This window comes from Octopus sinensis, linkage group LG2, assembly GCF_006345805.1.
Source record: "Octopus sinensis linkage group LG2, ASM634580v1, whole genome shotgun sequence".
NCBI classification, from domain to species: Eukaryota; Metazoa; Mollusca; class Cephalopoda; order Octopoda; family Octopodidae; genus Octopus; species Octopus sinensis.
Genome location: NC_042998.1, coordinates 150,022,045 through 150,044,237, shown reverse-complemented (window position 1 = coordinate 150,044,237; position 22,193 = coordinate 150,022,045). Strand labels below are relative to the sequence as shown.

At 37.8% G+C, this 22,193-nt stretch overlaps 1 long non-coding RNA gene across 1 annotated transcript; it reads right to left on the bottom strand.

Annotated features, from left to right (window-relative positions):
* Positions 1-1,246: 1,246 nt before the first annotated feature.
* LOC118761966 lies at positions 1,247-21,838 on the bottom strand. The gene is made up of 3 exons (XR_004997762.1): positions 21,827-21,838; positions 20,891-20,894; positions 1,247-1,449 (listed from the first exon to the last, which is right to left on the bottom strand). It is a non-coding gene; the product is annotated as an uncharacterized LOC118761966 (long non-coding RNA).
* Between the last annotated feature and the right edge of the window lie 355 nt (positions 21,839-22,193).

Sequence of the window (22,193 nt, the reverse complement as noted above, 5' to 3'; positions counted from 1 at the left end):
ATTATACCCACTATGACTACCCGTCTGATAAGGGTACACTAGGCACATGCATCACAACCATATGTGCGCGACCTGGTGATCTCATATCAAGATAAACAGTGCATGACCCAGTTAGAATTTTGTTCTGGTCGACTAGCCCATCCCGTTCAAAAGGTCCTTGAATAAGGATTGTTTAAGGATGTTGAACGAATCGCCCATGTTTCCAAAGGTGAATTATTCAAACCCCAAAGAATCTCTCTCAACACATGGCTATGATATTCCCCACTACTTCTACTCGTGATCAGAGATGCAACATATCGTCAGCTACTAAGGGACATGCTCAACTGGTTAAGGTCAAACAACTGACAAGCAAATCTGTGGTAATGAGCAGAATACTATCATTATTATTATTATTATTATTATTATTATTATTATTATTATTATTATTATTATTATTATTATTATTATTATTATTATCGTTCAACATTTGGTAGTTTCAGGTAAATTTCTACTGCATCACCAAATACACTTGCGTGTTGCTGAGGTGTGTGCAGCATTTTGTGATCTTTTATGTTATTGGGGAAGTGCAAACTCTTCCCGATATTGTATTGCACGAGTTTGTTTTATGGGGTTTGGTTGTAGTCTTTTTTTATTAGTGTTTGTATTGTGTGTTGTTTGCATAGTGTGAATTGTTTTTTTATGTTGGGTATCCGGCCTGTAGAATACATGTGGGGGTTCTTTATATTATTAGATATTTACTACATAGAGTGTGTCTTTTGTTTGTGCATTATTATTATTATTATTATTATTATTATTATTATTATTATTATTATTATTATTATTATTATTATTATTATTATTATTATTATTATTATTCAGTAGTTTTATTTTGATAGCGTGCTTTCACTTCACTACCGAGCGCAGCTCTGTGTGCCTTGGGTATGTGCTGTGATTTGTTGTGATGCTCTGTTGGTTATTGTATGGAAAGTGTTCTGCGTAGGATGTGTGCAGTGCCTAGTAGTGCAATTTTCTGTATGTTATATGTGTTTGTAAGTCCTGGTGTTTTTGTTATGTATTTGTCTGAATATTTTTTTAATTATTATTTTATTATTTTTTATTATTATTTATTATTATTATTATTATTATTATTATTATTATTATTATTATTATTATTATTATTATTATTATTATTATTTTATTATTATTATTATATATACACTAAACAGATTGCACAGTTGGAAAAGAAAAGCATCCTAACATCGGGCTACAACAACTAGCCTTAGATGCCAAGAACCCTCCTAAGTATCCTAGCTGTCCCTAATAACACAGTTTTCTGGAGCTGTGCTAGAATGGGTTTTATGCCTATTTCCTCTATACATTTGTTCAGATCTTTACGGATAGTACCCAATGCACCTATAACTACTGGGATACATTTTACTTGCACTTTTCATAGTCTCTATAATTCAATGGCTAAATCCTGGTACTTTGCTATTTTTTCTATACCTCTCATATTGATTTTTTCATCACTTGGGACTGTAAAGTCAATTATCTGGTACTTTCTATTCTCTTTATCTATTAATGCTAAATCAGGTTTTCTAGTTTCTATTACTCTCTGTCAGTCTGAATGTTAAAGTCCCACAACATCTTGTATTTCTTAATTTCTAGTATTTTACTAGGTTCATGATCATACCATTTATCAGTATGTTCAAATCCTAGCTTTCCACATGACTCCCAGTGGATTACTCTCACTAGGTTGTCATGTCTTTTCTTGTATTCTTTCTGTGCCAGCATATTACATTCACTTACTATATGAGTAACGCTTTCCTCTTTTGATTTGCATAATCTACATTGGGAATCTACTTGGTTTTTATCTATCTTGGCTTTTAACTAATTAGTCCTTAATGTTTGATCTTGTGCAGCTACTAACAAACTTCTATCTCCCTCTTCATCTTTCTGCAACCATAACCATGTCTCACTACAACTATTTGCTACAACTATCTTTGGAAATCTACCATGCAACGATTTCTCCTACCAGTCAGATAACTTCTGTTCTTTTTTCTGTTTTTTAACTTTGTTTGGGTTTTCCCTATGTCTTGCTGTGACTCTAGCAGCTTTTAATAAACTTTCTTCACTATTACCTACATAAGAGACTATATCTACTCTAGCTAACCCCATGCAGTCTTCTACTGATATTAACTCTTTTCCTCCTTCCTTTCTAGGTAGGTGTAATCTTGCTACTCCTAACCTAGGGTGATGTCCTCCCTTCATATTGAATTCCTTCATAGTTCTTCTGTCTAGCTTTGCTAATTCAGTTTTTGTCGAATCTCCAAAAGCTGTTGGGTATCTATGTAATGATACTGCCCAAGTATTTACAGCCTTCATTAAATTCGGACCATTTAGCTTTGACTTCATTAGTTTTCTTACCCTTCTGATATACTCCTCAATTATCGTTTTCATTTCTGTAGTTAGTACTCTGTCAGATTCTAATACTCCTAGATACTCTCTCTTCCTTTCAATGATTTTAATGTCTAGCCGTCAGGTAATTGAATGTCTTCGCTGGTGACTACCTGTCCCCTTTTCATGACTAATATTGCACACTTATCTCTACCAAATTCCATGCCTGTATCTTTGATGAAGAGTCTTCTTGTCAGTATTAAGGAATCCATTTCTTTTTCGTTCTTACTAAGAAGCTTCAGATCATCCATATAGGGCTAACGGTTAATTTTCCCCTTACTGTTTCGTAATTGATGCCCTGCCTTTGCCTTCCTTAATATTAAACTGAGTGGGAATCAAACATAAGACAAATATTAAAGGGGACAACGAGTCTCTCCGCAAAAATTCCTCTTTTGATATTAACTTTCTCCAAGAGTGTGTCGACAGAGTAGGGATATACTTTCCATTTCTTCCTGCTAAAACTAAGTAATTCTCTTATGTTGTCTGCTATACTAAATAGACTCAAACATCCACTTATCCATGAGTGTGAGATCATGTCATAGGCTTTCCTATAACCTATCCATGTTATTGTTGGACTTTTGTTTCTAGCATTTACTTAATTTAGAACTGCTTTTTCCTTCTTTCTGCAACCTTTCTGTTCTTCTGGTAGTAAATTCTGGTTGTCAAGGTGCTCGTAATTGCTTTGTGAAAGCATTCTTGTTAGCAGCTTCCACACTGATGATAAGGAAGAGATTGGTCTATAGTTGCTAGCTGTATTACCTTTGCTCTTATCTTTCATAATGAGTATTGTTCTCCCTCTAGTCATCCAATCTGGTATTATTCCTCCATTAAAGCAATCCTGAAGTTGCTCAGCCTCTCATGTAAACTATTAAATTTCTATAGCCAGTACCTTGAACTAAATCTGGCCTTGAGCCCTTCCAATTCGGCATTTTTCATAAAATTACTCATTAATGCCCAAATAAATCTGCAAATGGTTATGGCTGCTTCTCACTCCCTACTTCTTCCCTCACTTTCTTTAACCGTACTGCATCTCCATTATGATTGACTTGATTATCTCAAATATTACTCCAGAACTTTCTAGCTTCTTCAGCATTAACTTTCTCGTCCTCAGTACTTCGTCCTCCACTATTTATTTGGTCATAAAATCTCCTCGGTCTGTCTCAAATAATCTATTCTGTTGATACTGATCTATTCTTTTCTGATATCTAGAGAGCTTCCCTTCTACTGCCATGATACGCTGTTTCAACTCTTCTATTGTCTCAAGTCCTTTTTCTTTGGCTAAGTATCTTTACTCGAGGGAAGATTTACATTATTATTATTATTATTATTATTATTATTATTATTATTATTATTATTATTGTTGTTGTTGTTGTTGTTGTTGTTGTTGTTGTTGTTATTGTTATTATTATCATTATTATGCGAGTTCCGTCGTGTAAATTGTCGTTTTAATTTATCTTTCCAGATACGGTTTATTCAAGCATAACTGAATAGAGATGTCCATAGAGAACTAGTTAAAAAGAGCTATAATTATCGAAGAAAATCCGATTTCACTATCAGATTTAGATAAAAAAGAAAAAAAGTTATTTTACAAACCTTTTGAATTTTATTGACACGAACTACATTTCGACATCTGAAATGGCTACCATATATATTTATGTTTTATTACTAAATAGTACAACAACAGAAGAAAAGGAAAAAAACAAAATGAAAAATATACAACTAATTGAAAAAAACAACACGAAAATCGAAATGTTTACTAAACAATCAAAAAGTAAAAAGTAAGGATCAAAGGTCTTTCCTGATCTATAGGATCACAAGGCCGATTTCCAGGTTTCCTCGCAGGATTGCTTATTTTAGCTAACTGAAGGGACTGAAGCCACGTGAAATTATGTGCTTTGCTCTAGAACACGACGCATCACCTGGTCCAGGAAACGAAACCACAACCTTGAGCGTAACGCTCTTACCGCTACGCCATATGCTTCCGCTTAGTAAGAAGTGCATATAAAAGCATGTTTCAAATATTCTAACAGATAGATTAGAAAATATCGATAGTAACAAGAACATCAACAACGACAACAACAACGAAGGCAACAGCAATAATAACAACAACAGTAGCAATAACATCAACAACAGTACGTTCTTATAACGAGTCAAACATCACGATTCGTTCCTGTAGAAGTAACTGTGTGAATGCGATCCTTCTCTTAACATAAACAGAACAAAGAGAATTTTTTTACTTATCGCAGTCAAAAGAAAAAGATGGAGTTGGGAAAATTTTGTAAAGCTGAACAGTAGTTTCCTGTCACAAGAATTAATGTAGGAGAGCGCAGGGAAAAAAAATTACATATCTCTGACTCAGAAAGGACGGAAGTGGAGTAATTTAACCTCAGGATATTATGGAGAGAAATCCTCTCAAGTTTAAAAAAAAAAGGCAAAAGCTATGGCGGTATCTGTTGTGCTTTTAAAACTGAAAACTCAGCCAAAGTACAGGCTGAAATTGTAAGACTCATCTCTGACTATATAGTTATGGTCCAGTACATGGGATCAAGAAATACAAGAATGATGGTGACATGGGAAACGACGTAGAGCCAAGGGTAACTTTCACTTCTGTATGGTAGTATAGGCATTTGGTTAAAAGCACTACCGCCGCCACCACCACCACCACCACTACCACCACCACAAACAACAACAACAACAACAACAACAGAGTCAGGAGGTGTTAAGACGGATTTTAAAATTCTAATAACTTCCGAAACTTATAAACCTGTGCTCAAGAGAAAACGTTGGGAAAAAGAGCATAAGATTAATGAGACAAGGCAGGAAATCACTTCAGAGCCGAATGGTCACAAAAACTGGAAAGACTGAACAGTATTAGAAGTAGATAAGCAAAAATGTCGGGTATTCGTATCAATAAGTAAGATCACGTAACCATCTTGCGATGACGAAGAAATGATAGTTGCGAACCTACGAAATGGAAAAGGAAACAATCTTAAAGAAGACTCAAACAATGAAAATGAGGGAGAAGGAAGAATTCTTTAAAATAATAATGATACTCTTCCTGAGAAAGACAGCGAAGAAATAAAGAGGACAAGGATGACGTAATTTTCATCCTATTTCTAAATTCAAACGAACAATTAATAATCAGTATTACGCATCTACGCTGCAACGGACTTTACGAAAAACCTAGAATAACAAAAAACAAAGAAGGAAAAAAAAAGAAAAAGTGGTTGCACTCGAACACTCTTTGGTAATAGATAAACCAACAGAGTCACGTTTTACTTCCTTTTAATTATATCTTGTTTAAATTATTGCGTATTATGTCGTAATTTTTATTTAAAATCCTAATACGCCCATTCATATATATTGCGTTGCATTTTCACCGCCTCACTATCGTACTTGTAAACTTGTCTTCACACTCTACGTTTTCCTTCTTTGTAACCCCCAATGAAAATTTTTTTCTCACCCTTCCTACCCTTATGGGTAACAAAGAAAAGGTCATTCTTTTGCTATATCTCGGGTGGGTCATTAAGCCAATAGATAATAAAACAAGCAGTGGTTCAGTTTCAATTCATTATTATTCATTAATTATTTAAGTATTTAACCAACTAACTAATCGATTGTTTGATTAATCGTTTGTTCAGTCAATCGAGAAGTTGTGTTTGTGAAAGTTCTTTCGTCGCAATTCATGACTTCTAAGACACGCTCTCTCAATTCCAGGTCATTATTATTATTATCGTTATTATTATTATTATTATTATTATTATTATTATTATTATTATATTATTATTATTATTATTATTATCATCATCATCATCATTATTATTATTATTATTATTATTATTATTATTATTATTATTATTATTATAATTATTATTATTATTATTATTATTATTATTATTATTATTATTATTATTATTATTATTAAGGCTGCAGCAGGAAGAATCATTAGCTCTCCAGGCAAAATGCTTAGTGGTATTTCGTCCGCTGAGGTCGACTTTGCCTTTCATTCTTTTGAGGTCGATAAATTAAGTACCAGTGAAACATTGGGGTCGATGTAATCGACTAGTCCCCCCCCCCACCAATTTCAGGCCTTGTGCCTATAGTTGAAATGATTATTATTGTTGCTGTTGTTGATGATGATGATGATGATGTTATTTTGGTTGTTGTTGTGTCCATTTTTATTGTTAGAACTATTATTGGTGACAACATTTCCTCAAATCTCAAGAATCTTTAGAATCTACGATTACACTATTCTGCATGTCTACAATGCTAGTTTCAATTCCATTATCTTCATCCTCTTAAGTAGCAGTTTTGGTGTTGTGACAAATGCACGAGTTACTTGGAAAATAATTGTCAACTTAGTCTTCCACAATCTCTTCATCTCTCTGGCTAGACCTTCATATTGCACAAATTTTTCAATTACTTTGCTATCTACTCTGTTGTTATTACAAAGCCTGTGATTTTACATTGTTTATGTTATCCTCTACAATCATGTCCGGTCTTCTTGCTTCTTGTCTCACAGTATGGTTGGCTTTATGGAGAAAATCCATAAAATCTTATAATTCTTATTCTCTGTCACTACCTCTGGTTCTTGTTCATACCACTTTTTGTGTTGCTTTGAATCCACACACTTGGCTAACTTCCTAAAGCAAATCTTACCTACGCAGTCATGCCTGTGTTTATATTCTTTTTGTGCTAGCTTACAGCATTCGCTCAACAGGTGATCAATCCTTTCGTCTGTGTTTGCCCTCTAACTGCATTTCATCAATATTTGCCTTTAAATATTCGTGCTAATGGCTTTTTCGCGAGCTGCTATAAATAGTGACTGTTTCTCGTTTCCGGTTTCAGCTACACCAGCGTCTTTTACTTCCAAAATTCTCGTTTTGCTGCAAAAATTGGTCGCGTAATGCTTTTTCTTTCCAGCGACTTGTTCTATTGTTCTTCCTTCCGTTCTTAAATTCTCCGACTGTTTCAGTAACTTTTTGGACAGTTTTAACCAACAATAGTATTCTTTCTTCATGATGTACAACATAGCTTTTCAACCTCGGTATCGCAGCACAAAAGATGTCTTCTGCGTTTAGCAATTCTTATTCAATTTTTGAGACAAGGCCAGCAGTTTTGAGGGGAAAGGGCAAGTCAATTACATAGTGTTCAACTGATACCTATTTCATCGACCCCGAAAGGATGAAAGGCAAAGTCGACCTCATCGGAATTTGAACTCAGTACGTAAAATCGAAAGAAATACCTCTAAGCATTTTGTCTAGCGTGCTAACTATATTGCTACATCACTACCATAATAATAATAATATAATAATAATAATAATAATAATAATAATAATAATAATAATAATAATAATGTGATCGACATCACGAACAGCAGCAGCGCAACAGGAGAGATAGAAGTGTGGACGTCATCCTAAGTTTCTCCAATCAATACAAGAACCTGTGAAAAATGCAACGGAAACTACAACAGCAACAACAAAGCTGATGACGGCAACAAAATACAACAACAAAATAAAAAATATAACAAAGAAAAACAGAAGAAAAAAGATTAAATATTTAAACCAGACTGCTACCTGCTGGCGATATTAGAGCTGTGTGGATGGTAGGAGTTGGTATGTATGTAGACATACATACATACATACATACTTACATACGTTCGTACTACATATATATACATGTATGTTTGTGAATAAATATATTTGCGCTAGTGTGTGTTTGTATGTGCATATATATGTACAAACATACACATACAGATACAATTCTTGAATGAGTAAGAGTTTGAGTGCGTGTGTATATATATGTATGTATATATATATATATAATATATATATATATATATATATATGCACACACACATAAATGTATAGATATAAAATCATATATACCATACATACAAGTACAGAGGGCACAGACACACACGCGTATATATGCAAATACACACACGCGTACACTCTCTGATGTGTGTGAGCAAATGTGTGTGTGTGTGCGTGTGCGCGTTTGTGCGCCTGTGTCTCTTTAGCTGTATGCATATATACATATATTTGTGTGTGTCTGGAGGACTTCTGTGTGTGTGTATGTGTGTATATGTGTGTGTATGTGTGTGTATGTGTGTGTGTATGTGTGTGTTTGTGTGTGTTTTTGTGTGTGTGTGTGTGTGTGTGTGTATGTGTATGTGTGTGTGCATGCGTGTGTATTCCCGTATCGATCTTCTCATGACGAGAGGAACTTTTGCGCCAAAACTGATGTCTGCTAAGTGTATTTAGCCGATGTCTTGTGGGAAATAGACTAATTGCTGTAGCATCAGCATCACTATGGGCATCCCCGTCACCATCTTCATAATCATCATCATTATCACCATCACCATCATCATCCTTTTCGTCATCAACCTCACCCTCGTCGTCATTATGATCAGAATTACCGCCACCATTACCGTCATCATCACGCCCAGCTAAATATCATCATCATCATCCTCGTCGTAGTCATCATCATCATCATCATCATCATCATCATCATCACAACTACCCTCGCAAGCGCCGCCGCCACCATTCTCCTGCTCGTCATCATCACTATCACTCATCTTCTTCTCCTCCCCCTCCCTCTCCTTGTCCTCCTGCTCATTATCATCATCATCATCATCATCAATCGAGGGAATATCAATATATTCAATACTGTCAATGTTATTATTATCATCATCATCATGACCACCGTGTCCAGTACCGTAATACTTCTACCACCACTACCACCGCCACCATCACCACCACCACCACCACCACCACCACCACCACCACCACCACCAATAACAACAACAACACCTCCACCACCGCCATCTCCAACACCACCACCGCCACCACCATCGCCGCCGCCACTACCACCATGACTGAGCCCCACTATTACTACTCCACCACCATTATCACCACCAACAGAAAACCAACAAGGCAACAATATTTAATAACAATAACAATACCATCAGGCAATCAATAATGGAAAAGATAAAAAATTAGCAGCGAAGACAACATCACCATCAGCAACAACCACAGACAACGACAACAGCAACATGAACAAACAAGAACGATATTAAAAACATTAAGACCACCACCAACAAAACCGTCATCGTTATTATTATCACCATTTGCTATACCACCACCACCACCACCACCACCACCACCATTACCACTACCCCCATCACTGCCACTGTTAACGACAGCGACAGTAATTCCACCTTTAAGAGAAGCAGCGACAGCAGCACCACTAGCAGTAACAATAACGACTAGAAACTTAACGTTTCAACGTTGTCGTCCAGCTTGCATGTAATAGCAACCAGATGTCGGTCAACTCTCATCCTGTCATCATTATGGAAGAACACATGAGACAGTGGAGTCCTATACATGCAAAATACAGGGTAGTCACTTCTAAAACTTCTTTAATCAACTGACCTTGGGCTAAACAACAACAACATGAAACTTGAGCGGACGAAAGACTATTGACAGGACGGCCTAATTTGCTACAAATAACCATCACTATGTAGACTGTACTGCGTCACTGAAGGTAGTGTGGACGACTTTGGAACGTCTGCGACAATAGGTTAAACAGCAGCAATTGTGAGCAAGTAACACAGCCATCATCATCTCACCACCGCCTATAGTTCTGGTACAACCAATAACACCAGCCACCATCATTACCATCGTCATTTCGTAGACCACCACCGGTAACAACAACAATCAAATCAAATTACTATAGTTCTAGATATATTATATCCGGAAAAATGAATGGGTGGTCATATCTGGAACACATGCCACATCAGTGTGCAAGAGATTCGGTGAATGACTTGATGTAGATGTGATATTATTGATTGTGACAGAACGAATGGAGCTCGTTAACTTTTAGAATAGAGGAACCATGGAATACCATTTGCAAATCTTAAAGTTGCAACTAGTCGAACACTGTTGACAGAGCCGATAGATTTTGAGAACTGCTGCTGTCACTCTCTTTTTCGCCGATTCCTGTTTCTCTGGGCAGAGATCCTTGAAATGACTCTACAGATATAACAGACGTTCCAATGTTATTATCACTTTTGTCTCTGAAAACAACAGTGAAGTATAGCTTGGGGTCACTCTTGTCTTCGAGGTTTATCAGGACCTTTATATTTAAACAGGCCTCATTTGACCTCATGCTACTCCACGTCACATCAAGGCTCAACTTCGGCCGGCAGTGTCCGTGCAAATGACCACGTGACAAGTAACATGTGTCAACGTCTCCATCAATACTCGTTGCTGTAACCCTCACGGTCTTACTTCGTCCTCCGTTTTGATGTACACTGCCGTATTCCTTTTCTCTATATCATCTATAGCTTTCATAAGGTGTTCCTTTTAAGGAACATTAATGCTCCCTTCGTTTTTCATGAAGCTGAGATATCTCAGTTTATTCGTTACTCGTTCTTAGATAAATTCTTTTTGGCAAAGAGGCACACACTTTATTACATACGGCCGTCACATACCTTTGTTTCCCTAGAATCGGCACATGTTTAAAACCTCTTTTTGGCTTATAAAACTTTCCAAAATATTATCAGTTGTATTATTAACTTACAATTTTGGATTACTCTTAGTATTTCTATTTTTGCTTACGTCGAGCAAATTTGAGTTTTTGTGCGTCAAATTGTGACTGCAGTCATATGTTCGTTTCCTTGTCACTTTTTTTTGTTTATCTTTCCATTCGTTTTCCTGTTTTCAAACAATAATGGTTTTTTAAAAATCTTTGTGAGGGTGAAACCACTGCAACTTCTTTTCTAGTTAATACTTCCTTTTCCTATCATAGACAAAAATCATATTGAATAGAATGGTAAGACTGTTTTTTTTTTTCAAAAAAATTAAATTATGTCTAAACGACTGGTTATGTTTCTGCTCAAGGTTATTTTACAGCTCAAATGTTCATAGGTCATTTGTACGAAAAGAAAAAAAACCCCAGAAAAATCGACAGCCCCACACCCACACCCAGAAAAAAAAAACGGAAAAAAATCATTAGTAAAATTTGGTTACAATTTTCTCTAATCAGTATTAGAACCACGTCCATTCACGCCAAAACCCTACAAGAATAACAAGTTTCAAATTTTTGCACAAGGACAGCAATTTTCTGGGGATGGCTTTTGTCGATTACATTGGCTCCAGTACTTCAGTTGTACTTTATTTTATCGAACTCGAAAGGACAGCAAATGAAGTTAAACTCGGCGGTGTTTGAACGCAAAGACCGCAAGAAATACGGATGAACATTTTGCCCGATGTAATCTCGATGTGCCAGCTCATAACCTTAATAATATTACCACTAATTTTAATGGTTAAGAGAAATAAGTATAGTTTATTCCCTGCTATATATATAATATTACTTGAGAGACGAACGATAAAATATTAATGGCGTGTACCTGCGCACGTGCGTGTGTGGTTATAATATAATACAGATCGCTACAATAGTCATAAGGCTGCTCTAACTCGTAGTTTTAGCATTTTTGCATTAATTTTATTAGTGGAAGTGGATGGGCCCATGACTCTCGCAAACAATTCCATTTCCGAATGGTGAGCTGGACATTTTTTTCCATTTTGACCATCTATATGTTGGCTGCTGTATCCAGGTACCTGAGACAGGGAAGGTTCACGTTTTGGGAGGAACGACTTACTGTGGACACAATACGATGATGAATAAGGGGAAAGGCAAATGTTTGGAGGTGGCACGAGGTCAGCCAGTTCCGAGGAGCATAGACCGCAGTAGTAGTGATAAAGAATGCAGAAAGTGGAGCCAGCAGGTCTGTTGGCCAGAGTCTGAAGTGTCTTGACGAGTGGAGTAACATTTAACATCTCGATGGCTTGTACATTTAAGGTTATATTAGAACATAGCTTTGACGATACAGTAAAACATAGTTTTAACACTGCAGTAGGTCGTATTTTTAACTTAAATGTAGTTTGTAATTTTGATATAACGGGAGTTCGTAGATTTAAGGTTCAGGTTGATTGCTTGGATAACTTTAGCTATATGTCAAGGTTAAGTAGAGAGCGAGAGGTCCCAGCCACCTTCCTCAGTATATGTTGCTATTGTCTGTTGGTCATTTTGTGTCTTTGTTACGAACAGTTTTACAACTGGGAGCTGAAACCCAGCTGCCGACTAGATTTATTGTGAACTTACCTATCATCTATACTGTAGCAGCTTATTGACCACCTTTCGCGGCTACCAGCACTTATTTACTACCCACACTGCAACAACTATTATCTTCACTACAGCAACTGCCATCCACACTACAGGACTTATCGACCACCTTCACCATACCACCACACAGTGACGCGACACTAAGCAACACGTTTTCATTAATGTTATTCACTAATTTAAGGCGGTGAGCTGCCAGAATCGTTAGTACGCCGGGAAAAATAACGCTAAGCATCATACCTATCTTTACGTTCTGAGTTCAAATTCCGTCGAGGTCAACTTAGCATTTCCTAAAATAATTTCCAGTTGAGCACGGGGTCGATGTAATCGACTTACGTCCTCCCACAAAATTGCTGGCTTTGTGCCAAAGTTTGAAACCAATAGTATTCACCAATTTTACAAACTTTGTAGTTGCAAAGTTTTTTCATTGTATGGGGATGATCCTGATTGAAAAGTAGAAGAATAAAAGGCAACTAGATACCTAGATACAATTATTTACGTTCTGTGTTCAAATCCTGCCGATTGCAACTATGCTGTCTATTTTTCTCTGCCTTCTATAAAATATAAATATCTGAATTCATCAATTCTCTCCTGTCCGAAACATTTGTAAGGAGCCTGAGCTTATGTAAGAAAGCAATATATAATATTCCTTTCTGCTGTTGGCACAAGGCCTGAAATTTAGGATAAGGGATTAAGTCAATTACATAGACTCCAGTGTTTCACTGGTACTTATTTAATCGACCCCGAAAGGATGAAAGGCAAAGTCGACCTCAGCGGAATTTGAACTAAGAACGTAGCGACAGACGAAATACCGCTGGGCATTTCGTCCAGCGCGCGAACGATTCTGCCAGCTCGCTGCCTTAAAGTAATATATAATAATGATTTCTAATGTTGGCGCAAGGCCAGTAATTTTTCAAGGGAAAGGAAGGAAAGTCGATAACATCGACCTAGTACTAGACAGACTCTTTAATTTCTCGGTCTCGAAAGGATAAAAGGCAAAATAGAAACGATGGGATTTGGGCTTAGAACATACAGAATCGAAAGGAATGCTGCTAAGCATTTTGTCCAGGCACTAAGGATTCTGCTTCCTCGCAGCTTTAATATATTAAGGGAATAATTTCTTCAAAGTTTGGTGAGTGACCCCTTGATGCACGATGACGATCTATAATTGACCTTGGTGATTATTAATTAATGGACCCAGAGTGATGACAATAAAGTTTAAAACGCTTGGGTTTGAGCCGTAAATGTAGAGAAATATCACAAAACACCGTCATCTCAACAGATTCTGGCCAATTCACAGGCCCACGCGGGTAACAAGTTAAAGATTCTGCGTAAATGTAAGTGGATATATGCATTCGTGTGTGTATATATATATGTATGTATGTATGTATGTATGTATGTATGTATGTATGTATGTATGTATGTATGTATGTATGTGTGTGTGTGTGTGTGTATGTATGTATGTATGTATGTATGTAGGTATGCATGTAAAGGGCGGAAGAATTCAGTTGAAACAACGACCATCCAGCTGGTGGGAGTGAAAGAGATTTCTTAAGAGAAAGAAAACTCTGATGTGACACTTGTAACTTAGTTTGCATCGAATGGCGTAGACTAGTTCTTCTTTGGGAGCAAATACATAATTTGTTTGGAGAGAGGTGTTAATCCCGTGCAAGGCCTTTCTTCACTTTAAAATGATTCAGGCACAGGCATCACCTGACTTTTACCAATTCTATTAGTATCGCTATTAAGGGTTGCATTCTATGGGCCTGATGTAGTCGAAAAAGGCAAAACACTCAATGAAAATTTCCATGAAGGATTTATAAAGGAATGAATCAAGGTAATGCTCTCTTAACACCTGAATCAAGAGGTGACCGTCGTTGTCACGTCTGTGCAAAAGCGTGAAGGCCCCTAGTAGGACTGAAAAGCCACATCCGTATTGACTCATGTTTTGGAGATCAATCAAGCTGTGGCATTACTCGAAATTGAGTTGCAATCATCATGAATAAGCGTATGTATGTATGTATGTATGTATGTATGTGTGTATGTATGTATGTATGTATGTATGTATGTATGTATGTATGTATGTATGTATGTATGTATGTACGTACGTACGTACGTATGTATGTATGAATGTATGTATGTATGTACGTACGTACGTACGTATGTATGTATGTATGTATGTATGTATGTATGTATGTATGTATGTATGTATGTATGTGTGTGTGTGTGTATGTATCTATGAATGTATATATATTTGCTTGTATCTCCAGATGTAAGCATAGTCTAGTGGTTAAGACTTTCGTTTCACAGATCATGAAACTCTTGGTTCGAACCTACGTTGTCATCTGCCATAGGTCAACTCCAAGCTTTGTCATAAAATTTTGGTGAAAGGAAACAGTATGGAAAGCTGTCAAATGAATTACACCTGTAATTTAAAAGGTTAGCTTTGTCACACCTGGGTGAGGGGTGGCTTACATTACAGGGGTCAAGCGTATGAGGAATACACAACCAATTAAAAGTTAACACAATGATGAGGGAGTTTACGTGAGTGAACACTTACTCATCGTTGAAACCGACGGAACTCTATTTATTTATCCCTGTTGTACATGTGTGTATATGAGTGTGTGTGTGTCTTTACGGATATGTATCATTACATGAGTGTGAACTTGCATATATGTGCATGTGTGTCTGTGTGTGTTTGTGCGTATGTTCTTGCGTGAGTTGTGCATATATATGTATATGTAACTTTATACGCCAGTGATTGAGTATCTGTATGTGTCTGTGTGTATGTGTATATAAGTATGTCTATCTGTGTGGATGGATGTATGTGTGCAGTCGAAAGAAATAAAGAAATAAACAGAGAAAGAGAGAGAACAAGTTAGACAAGAGAAAGACGTATTGATGTAACTATTGACGTCATCGCCGCCATTTTCCTTTATCGCCGTTAACAATCAGCACCACCACCACCACCACCACTACCACCGCCGCCGCCGCCACCACCATCATCATCATCACTGCCTTCATAAGAGAACACGATAATAATCATCATCATCGACATTATCATCACCACTGAACAGCGAGACACGATTATAATCACTATTATCGTTGTTGTCATCATCATCATTATCATCATCACTGTCTTGACCAACATCGTCTTCATCATATCATGGAGATGATGATCATCCTCGTCGTTATCATCATCATCATCATCATCATTGTAGTCATCTTTATATTGTTATTGCCGCTAGCAGCGACGTGCTTGTTACGATAATCGCCAATCAGCAAGCATCAAACTCAGTGAACATCCTACCCGTCTACCCCAGCACCCGTTCTATCTCCAACATCCCAACACACCCAATATTTGCAACAACAACAAACAACACCCACACCGACACCGTCTCCACCACCGCCACCAGGAGCAGCAGCACCATCACCATCACCATCACCATCACCATCACCTCCACCACCACCACCACCACCACCACCACCACCACCACCACCACTACTACCGCTGCCGTTATCACCTCTATCATCTTATCGGCTGTATGAAATATCTACAAAAACACATCATCATCAACAGCAATGTCGACGCCGCCGCCGCCGCCGCCGCCGCCGCTGCCACCACCACTACCATAACTCTCACTACCACCACTACAACAGCAACAACAACTATTAACACTGCCGCCACCACCACCACCACCACCACCACCACGATAACAAAAGCTGCAATGATTCCACCACTCCCATTATGCCAGCACTGAACCTCCATCCCCTCAGACATCGCTACTGTCGCTCCACTATCGCCAGTACCGCAATCATGCCACCGCCACCACCACTGAAATAACAATAACTAAAATGATATCACCCCCACCAGCACCACCACTCCATGGACACTGCTACTTAACACTTTCACCATCATAATCATCATCATAATCATCATCATCATCATCATTATCATCATCGTCGTCATCATCATCATCATCATCATCGTCGTCGTCGTCATCATCATAATCGTCATCGTCATCATTGTCATCATTGTCGTCGTCGTCGTCATGATCATGATCATCACCACCACCACCACTACCACCACCATAATCATCATCATCATCATCATCATCAACCTCACCACCGCCGCCGCCGCCGTCGCCATTGTCGTCGTCGTCGTCATCCTTACCTACGTGATCATCCTTCTGGATTTTGTAGCAGCCATCATCATCATCGTTGTTGTTATTATTAGTTACGGTCGTCGTCATTGCTATCGTTGCTTGTGTTACTATTGTTGTTGTTGTTGTATCTATATTATTGTTGTTATTCTTGTTCTTATTTTTGCTATAATTATTGTTGCTGTTGTTGTTGTTTTCTCTCGTTATAGTTGTTGCTTTTCTTGTAATTTTCTATTGGTGCTGCCGCTGTTTATTCTGATGCAAGCTACTGCTGCTGTTGCTGCTGCTGCAGGTTTTGTTGTTGTTGTCGTCGTCGTTGTTGTTGATGATGATGTTGTTATAGTTATTATTGGGATGCATGTTATTATTGCTTTTCTTTTTTTCGTATGTTTTTTTTTCACTTTTATTTTTCTCTTTTATAACTGATCCTGCAGATATTGCAGTTGTTATTGTTGCTATGATATTTTCCCTTCACCATCGTTATTTTCAGTTATTGACTGTTTTCAATAGTAGTAGTAGTAGTAGTAGTAGTAGTAGTAGTAGAATAATAATAAGAAGTAGTAGCAGGAGTAGTAATAGTATTATCATCATCACCACCATCATCAGTAGTAGTAATAGTAGTAGTAATAGTAGTAGTAATAGTAGTAGTAATAGTAATAGTAGTAATAGTAGTAGTAGTAACAGCAGCAGCTACATCATCATCAGTGGTGGTGGTGGTGGTGGTGGTAGTAGTAGTTGTTGTAGCCGTGGTGGTGGCTGTTTTAGTAGCAGTAGTAGTAGAGTAGTAGTAGTAGTAGTAGTAGTATCAGCAGCAGCAGTAGTAGTAGTTGTTGTAGTAGTAGTAATAACAGCAGCTACATCATCATCATCGGTGGTGGTGGTGGTTGTAGTTGTTGTAGCCGTGGTGGTGGCTGTTTTAGTAGTAGTAGTAGTAGTAGTAGTAGTAGTAGTAGTAGTAGTAGTAGTAGTAGTAGTACTAGCAGTAGTAGTAGTAATAGTAGTAGTAGTAGCTGTTGTAGTAGCTGCTCTTATATTCTTAACGTTATTTACAAGTTTTAATGTTGCTCTCGTTATTGTCGCTGCGTTCTTTTTTCCCCACTTGTTTCGGTTGTTTGTGATTAGATTTAGTTTCGACAAAAACAAAAATAAAATTTCTCTTGTTGTCAATGTTGTTGTTATTGTGAATATCACTGTTGTTGTTGTTGTTGTTGTTTTCATTGTTATGTGTGATTAGATTTCAACAACTATTGTTGTTTTGTTGTTGTTGCTGTTGTTGCTGTTTGCGTTTTCAATGTTGTTTGGTATAAACATTTATTTTCATTCTTGTTTTGTTTCGTTTTGCTTTGTTGTTGTTGGCATTTTTATTGCTGCCGGTGCTGCTCCTGTCCTCATTAATATCATTGTTTCTTGCGCTGGTGTTGTTGTTGTTTTGGTTGTTTCGGCTAATGTTTTTCCCTTCATCATCCTCGTCATCATCCGTGTTGTTCATATGAATGTTACCGTTACTGCCACCGTTACCGTATCGCCGTTGATTTTGTCGTTGTTGACATTACTGCTGTCGTTATTGCAGTTATTACTGTCGTTGTTGTTATTATTATCGTTGTTGATGTTGTTGTTACTATTGCTGTTGTTGACAATACTGCTGTCGCTAATACCGCAGTTATTGATGTTCTTGCTACGGTTGTCATTGTTGACATTACTGCTGTCGTTATTAGTGTCGTTATTGTTGTTGCTGTTGTTGTTGTTGTTATCGTTTTTGTGGCTATGCTTGTCGTTCTTATTTTTCGCTCTTATGAATGCTATCGTTAACAAATTATTATTGTTGTTATTGTTGTTGTTATCGTTGTTTTTGTGGTCTTGTTGTTGTTATTGTCATTCTTTTTGTTATCATTATTGTTAGTGATACTGCTATTTTCGCTATCGCCCTTGTCACAGTTGTTATCGTTGATGCTGTTGTTATTGTCGATCTTTTTATGGTTGTACGCCGTTGTTATTGTTGTTATCACTGGTCTTCTGATGACTTTATAGTTGTCGTTGTTGTTGCTGCCGCTGACATGGTTGCTGTTGTTGTTGTTGTCACTTTCCTTTCCCCGTTTATGTCACTGCCATTGTTGCTATTACTCTTTACTCTTTTTACTCTCTTTTATTTGTTTCAGTCATGTGACTGTGGCCATGCTGAAGCACCGCCTTTACTCGAGCAAATCGACCCAAGGACTTATTCTTTGTAAGCCTAGTACTTATTCTATCGATCTCTTTTGCCGAACCGCTAAGTTACGGGGACGAAAACACACCAGCATCGGTTGTCAAGCGATGTTGGTGGTGGGGACAAACACAGACACACATATATATACATATATACAACGGGATTCTTTCAGTTTCCGTCTACTAAATCCACTCATAAGGCTTTGTTCGAGCCGATGCTATAGTAGAAGACACTTGCCCAAGATGCCGCGCAGTGGGACTGAACCCGGAACCATGTTGTTCGTAAGCAAGCTACTTACCACATAGCCACTCGTATGCCTATTGCTGCAGATTATATTATTGTTATTGTGTAAGGCGGCGATCAGGGAAAATCGTTCGCGCGCCGGAGAAAATGCTTAGTATCATTTCGTCCGTTTTTACGTTTTGAGTTCAAATTCTGCTGAAGTCGACTTTACCTTTCATCCTTTCGGGGTTGATAAAATTAGTACTAGTTCAGTACTAGGGGGAGGGGGTCAATGTAATCGACTTACCCCTCCCTCCGAACTTGCTGGCCTTGTGCCAAAATTTGAAACCAATGTTTTTGTTATTGTAGCTTCTGCAGTTTGAAGTTGGTAAAGCGGTAGAAACGGTGACACAGCCAAGCTAAGTAAAAGGGTAGAGACTTTCTTCAGTCGTGAATGTTCATGGGATTGCACCTAGAAAGTTCCCCTCCGAGGCACAAGGCCGGGCAAGGTTGTTTATGGAAGACCAACAGTCGCCCATGCATACAACCACCCTGCCCTCTCCACAGCACCGATGTCATCCAAGAGAAAGGCAAAGGCCGATACAGTTTGGCACCAGTGACGTCGCAACTCATTTCTACAGCTGAGTGAACTTGAGCCACGCGAAATAAAGTGTCTTGCTCAAGAACACAACACACAGCATGGTCCGGGAATCGAACTCACTACCTTACGATTGTAAGCCCGACGCTCTAACTACAGAGCCATGCGCCTTCACATAGTCGAGGTATGTACCTTCATTATTTACCTCCCACCTTTAACTATCCAAGTTCAAATCCTGCCCAGTTTCAATCTATTCATTCGCCAATCTAGATTTGCTAAACTGAAAAATCCATCAAATCCCGAGCTTCTAACAAACAACCTGTTTACAAATTTCATCACAGATATGTTTATTCTTGAACCATCTTATTGTTGTCGCTATCTCTATTGTTGTTGTTCTTATTATTAGTCTTATCTTTCTTTATATTTCTTTTTCTGGTTTTCTTTTTAGTTTAGTTTCTTTGTTTTATAGGATTCCCTCTTTACTCCAAAATGGATTTTTCTCATTCATTTCGCAGTCGGAGTATTTTCTATGGAAAATATTTCAGCTCTGCACAGGAACACAACGAAATCTTTGAGACTAACTCTCTCATGTTCCTGCTGTCATAGCAACAATTGACGACGAACAGAATCTCCTCTGATAGTCATGAGACGAACTAAGGATTGGCTTTCTCGATGTTTTCGTCTGTTTTCTCTCTGTTATATTAATGGTAGATCCCCAGGCCGTGGAATAACACAACAAATAAACAGACCAGGTAGCTGCTGTTGCTGCTGATGATGTTGCTGTAATGATTGTGGTTTTTGTTGTTGTTACTCTATAAATTACAGTAGTAGTAGAAGTAGTAGTGGTGGTGGTGATGGTGGTGGTGGTGGTGGCGGCGATAGTGGTGATGGTGGTGGTGGCGGTGGTAGTGGCGGTAGTGGTGATGGTGGTGGTGGTGATGGAGTGATGCTGGTAGCAGCGGCAGTGGTGCTGGTGATGGTAGTGATGGTGGTGGTGATGGTGGTAGTGATGATGGTAGTAGTAGCAGTGGTAATAGTAATTGCAGCTGTAGAAGTAGTTTTTTGCTGTTGTTGTTATCTAACCTAGCTTGAGCAGATCTCTAATCAAAGACATTCTACTCATGACTAATCCGTTTATTTGTTTACATCCGTCCTGGGCTGCATTGTGCAATATGTCCTTCCAATTTTGAAGACGACGAAATGTCATTTAAAGGAAATTTGGCTACTATTTCTAACAGGTCAAGAGACATCATACAGGTTCCCTTAAAGTATTGTTGTTGTTGACTCTGGGGCACCTAGTCCATTCACAAATGTATAGGCTGTAGCGCAGAATGTGGGTTCAGAAATGCATCCAAGATTCATGACCCCTAAGAGCGTAAGGAGTTGAGGGCTGAAACACTTGTATAAAAGAGCGGTGGATTCTTCTCTGAAGACCTTCTGCGGTTCAGCTCTCCCTAAACTTTCTCATTACCTCCTTATCATTGTTAGTGTTTAGACGCTGAAGTAGCAGAAAAGCTGGAGAAGTAATACATGACATTCATAGCATAAGTATACTTTAGCGCCCTTGCTTTCTCAGTTCAAATATTTTCAGAATATATAAGGTTGTCCCAAAAGTTCGTAGAAAGTCTTGGAAAATAATGGTCTTTATTTTGAGGAATAATTTTTGTTGTTTTTGTTAGTACTTGGCGAGTAAAAATTCAATTTTCGCAAGTGTTTACGAACTTTTGGGACAACCTAATATTTAGCTTTTCGTTCCACATCCGATTCATATACTGCCGCCATTACAATCACTATTCCATCATTTAATTGAAAGTTAGCCTTCCTACAAATCTAGAAAAAAAAAATTCACTTTTATTTTCCTTTGTTTTTTGTATAAATATTACTGTAGTTGTTGCTGTTGTTGTGTAGATGTAAGCCAGCACTGATCAAGAAGACTTATGATATGTCGGTAGTTAGTAAAGAGACCTGAGGATGATTCGCGTTTCCATCGATAATGCCATGTTTCCGTCTACATTTGACGACCAGACTGCTTACCTCAACATGCATATTTTATGATGTTATGATACAGTGTGGTGGGGATCTGAGTAAATCTCTCTCTCTCTCTCTCTCTCTCTATATATATATATATATATATATATATATACACACACACTCACACTTATATATATATATGTGACCTCGTGAAGACCACTTGCATTTTTTCCCCTCTGTTCTCCCACCTCGGGATCTTTCTTTCCCCTATGTTTCCGACGAAGAGCTCCGCTCGAAACGTCGTACCCGCCTTCTTCCCTTCTTTCCTGAGCGTCCAATAATTATTTATTTGTTCCACATCCACGCGTTGTTGTCTTTTTGTTTTCTTGTTTGGATTAACTTTATATATATATAT